Consider the following 5097-nt stretch of genomic DNA (forward strand, 5'->3'; position numbering starts at 1 on the left):
AACTAAGTTTGATGTGAAGGTAAACGACCCACCGTTTGTACTATCTTTAGCACCGTTGGTCCACTTTATGTGCTTGTACATAGCAACATGAGGCTGTACATGCTTTGGTTTACCCGTTGTTTTTTCACTCACATATCTGACTTTTTCATTTGAGGAGTTCCTCTTTGTAAACATATGCTTTTGTGTGAAGTCATGGTTATATGACATTGGTCCTTCCCACTCACCACTTATGCTTCCCATAATGTCCATGCTATCATGAACTTTAGCTGCTTTCCTTCCAATCTCCATCCTCCTAGAAGTGGAACCTCCTCTGATTACCTTTCTTCCTTGTTGGGCCGAGAATGTTTTGATTGGTGCTAACTTGTCTGTACTCACAAAACAATGTTGTTTATGGTTGTTTTGACAAATAATGGGGCAAGTAAAAATGTTGTGTTCAGACTGGGTAATGAAATTTTGCATTGTTCTGGGCACATCATCATTGTGTTTATATACCCCCAAATTCCTTCTAGAAGCATCAAAACATTCCGTCTTTTGCACACTGACCTTTGCATGAGACATCACAAAAACATACTTCCTCTTGTTGCCCTTGGCAAAATTAGGGTTTTTAATAAGATAAGAATCAGTTGAAGGCATCACAATGTCCTTTTCGCAATTCGAACTTTGATCCATGTGTTGCTCTGTACAAAATTTCTTATCTTTCAGCTCAGCCGTGGCTCTGGACAACTGCCGTTGTTGTGGTAGCATCCTCTCAGGAGTCACATGTCTCTGCCTAAGTTCAGAAACCTTGAATGGCATTCGTGAAGGGAAGAATAAAACACTTCTTTCCTGTGAACTCATTTGTTGATTGGGTTGGACAATCTTAGGGTATGCATCCTTGATTTGAGCTACATTTCTTGCTGAATTGAATCCCGGATTCTTAACTGGAGACATCATCTTATGATGGGATATTGAAAGGTGCTTGATAGAATTTTGTGGCAATGCTTCTAACTCAAACCTTTCAATCATTTTTCTTGACATGCTTTGATCTCTTGAATCCAATGGAGCCTTATGTATATAACCATCATCCGTTCGTGACACGTGTCTGGTGTGATCATTCATAGAGTACTCTATGTTGCTATTGAGGTTGTGGGTATCTTGGAACGACGAAAACTGGTCGTGGGATGGGGTGCAATAAGATTCTGGGGCACCTGAGCATGGCATGGAATCCATGCCCATGAGCCTAGCTACTAACCCGGGCGCCTTCATCACACAACCTTCCTTGTTGGTCACTGATGATGCACAACCATAATTGGTGATGTTTTTGATGGTTGACATGCCAATCTCTTCAACTTCATCAATCTACAAATAAGACCATCAAAGGTATGTGAACACAAGGGCCACAACAACACAATAATAGAAAACATGTCACTTCAAGTCCAAGGTCACCAGATTAATCACTCACCGTATGAAGATGTTGAGATGGGAAGTATTTTTTGATTCTATTGGCAAGCTTAACACCCTCTGCAAGGATATCACAAGAACTAGAGTAAGAATGGATCAAAGGATGGGGACCAAACCTTAGTTGGTGAATTTGGAAACTGATACATTCTTACAAACACCTACCAGGAGAGCTAGAGAATAGTATCTTGGCGGACTTGTGCTTCCATTTGAACAAATGGAACAAACCCCGCTTGCCTTCGTCCACTGTTGTTCCACCCTTTTTAGCCACCATTCTTGCGATAGATTACCCCTCTTCAAGTTCTACAAAAAATTCCCACACGAATTAAACTCCCACCCATCTGCTCGCCATCGGATGCTCTTCCCTCCCATTAAAATAGTACCCAAAACCAGTACCGAGTAAAATTCGACCCATAAGTGTTCACAAATCTACCAAAAACATCAGAATCACTGACAACAAACAACCAATCAACCACAAAGTACTCAAGCGTGAAAAAATGGGTGTTCCAAAAAAAATCCTTTCCTAAATCAAAATTGTAGAGTAAATCAGCATGAGTATGTTTACCAGCAGGATCTCCAGGTAGATCTAGAGGATATGGCTACACTAGTTCAATCACATGCCACAAATAGTTGTAGGAGTAGGAGTGGGATAAACGAGAGGATATAAGAATAAAATATTGGAGAACATTAAAGGGAGGGTATTAATTTAGGGCAATAATTGGTCGAAGATAAGATAGCAATAAAAGATTTGCAAAGTATGGTGGACAGGCTGGATATTTCAATTTCTAGGCTGGCCCCACGCCAAGGAGGCTTAAGCGTGCGGTAGGTAACCATGTGGGTCCCACATGTAGATTGTGCTCGCCGTGGTATGGAAGTTATCAAGGCATAAAACCTCATGGGAGACATAACCTTGCTTGTGCACTTGTGAGAGCACGTGAAATTTGTAGTCAGAGGGTGATGGCAACAAACTTCGTGTTCACAAACTCATTGGGTCTCGAAACATAGAGTGTTGTAGCAAGTGTCTATTTCCTACAAGGATGACTCGGTTTATATCAAACACTAATGGATATGCTAATTTCCTTTACTTCTCCTCTTCAATCAAACCTACAAAATAAAGATGATTTCCTTGTGTCCCCAACTCCACCATGGTGGTTTCGAGCAAATGTCGTATTAGAATGAGATGAAAAAAATGAACTCTTGCGAGAAAGAGTTGATGACGTGGGATCTAACTTGCAAACTATATTTGCAAGTAAATTAATTTTTGTAATTTTGGAATAAATAAGTGTAGAATTGCGAGAGTTATATTAATTATGGTATGTGGTTGAGAGAAGTTGTTAGGAATATTCTGGCAGCGTTTGGAATTGTCATGGAGATTTTATGACTACGCGAGAATGACTTCTGATGGGGTTCGTTGCATAGAAAACAAAAAATTTCCTACCGCAAAGCGAATAAAACCAACAGATCTAATCTATGAAACACCCAAGATCCAATCTACTAGATCTAAGCAACGAGATGGAGATGAGACTAACCTTCGAAGATTCCAAAGCCTACGAGATTAATCTCGTTGTTGGTGTAGACGATCGTCCCCGGTGCTGCAATCCGGCAGCACTTCCGTACTCGGTCGCGCGTACGGTGTCGATGAAGCTCCTTCCTCTCCCGTTCCAGCGGGCAGCGGAGGTGTGGTAGATCTCCACGGAATCCCAGCAGCACGACGGCGTGGTGGTGGTGGTGGTGGAGAAGATTCGCTGCAGGGCTTCGCCTAAGCCTGCACAGCGTATGGAGGAGGAAGAGAGGGAGGCGGCTAGGGTTGGGGAAGAGGTCAAGTGGCCGGCCACCCCCTCCCCTCTTTATATAGGGGAGGGGCCGGCCTAGGGTTTCCCCCTGGCCCCACCTCCTTCCTTGGCCGGCGCCAAAGGGGGGAAGTCTTCCCCCCCAAGTTTTCCCTTTATCTCTTCGTTTAAACTATTTAATCTCGAGATAGATTCTATCTCTAAATTTAAACCATTTAAAAATAGAGATAGATCTTATCTCCAAGAGGGGGGCCGGCCTGGGCCCACATGTCATAGTGGGCAAGCCCCACTATGCCATGTGGCGCCTATGTGGCCTCTCCCGGGGTGGTGGGCCCACTGGTGGCCCTCTAGAACCTTCTAGAAGCTCCGGTCAAAACACCGGATTTTTCCCGAACCCCGGAATTTGACTTCCCTTATATGAATCTTATTCTCCGGACAATTCCGAACCTCCTCGTGATGTCCTGGATCCCATCCGAGACTCCGAACAAAAACTTCGGACTCCAACTCATATTACGAATCTACTTATGCGACATCGAACCTTAAGCGCGTCACCCTACGGTTCGCGAACTATGCAGACATGGTCGAGACTCCTCTCCGAGCAATAACCAATAGCGGGATCTGGGAGATCCATAATGGCTCCCACATATTCAACGATGACTTAGTGATCGATTGAACCATTTACATACGATGCCAATTCCCTTTGTCTCGCGATATTTTACTTGTCCGAGGTTTGATCATCGGTATCTCCATACCTTGTTCAACCTCGTTACCGACAAGTACTCTTTACTCGTACCATGGTATGTGATCTCGTATGAACTATTCATATGCTTGCAAGCTAATCAGATGACATTCCACCGAGAGGGCCCAGAGTATATCTATCCGTTATCAGGATGGACAAATCCCACTGTTGATCCATATGCCTCAACTCACACTTTCCAAATACTTAATCCCATCTTTATTGACACCTATTTACGCAATGGCGTTTGATGTAATCAAAGTACCCTTCCGATGTAAGTGATTTACATGATCTCATGGTCGAAGGACTAAGGCAACTATGTATCGAAAGCTTATAGCAAATTGAACTTAATGACTTGATCTTATGCTACGCTCATTTGGGTGTGTGTCCATTATATCATTCAACTAATGACATAACCTTGTTATTAATAACATCCAATGTTCATGATCACGAAACCATGATCATCTATTAATCAACAAGCTAGTTATACAAGAGGCTTACTAGGGACTCCTTGTTGTTTACATAACACACATGTATCAATGTTTCGGTTAATACAATTATAGCATGGTATATAAACATTTATCATAAACACAAAGATATTATAATAACCACTTTATTATTGCCTCTTGGGCATATCTACAACAGTCTCCCACTTGCACTAGAGTCAATAATCTAGATTACATTGTAAGGTACCTAACACCCATGGCACTCTGGTGTTGGTCATGCTTTGCCCTTGGGAGAGCTTTAGTCAACGGATCTGCAACATTCAGATCCGTGTGTACTTTGCAAATCTCTACTTCACCATCTTCGATGTACTCACGAATCGAATGAAAACGCAGCTTGATATGCTTCAGCTTCTTGTGTGACCTTGGTTCCTTTGCATTGGCGATGGCACCCGTGTTGTCACAATAAATGACTAGCGGGTCCAATGCACTAGGAACCACACCAAGCTCAACAATGAACCTCTTCATCCATACCGCTTCCGATGAAGCCTCTGAAGCCGCTATATATTCAGATTCTGTTGAAGATTTCGCCACCGTGCACTGTTTGGAACTGCTCCAGCTTACTGCCGCACCATTCAATATAAACACGTACCCAGACTGAGACTTAGAGTCATCAGGGTCGGTGTTCCAA

The sequence above is a fragment of the Lolium rigidum genome, chromosome 3 (genome assembly GCF_022539505.1).
Source record: "Lolium rigidum isolate FL_2022 chromosome 3, APGP_CSIRO_Lrig_0.1, whole genome shotgun sequence".
In the NCBI taxonomy this organism is placed as follows: Eukaryota; Viridiplantae; Streptophyta; class Magnoliopsida; order Poales; family Poaceae; genus Lolium; species Lolium rigidum.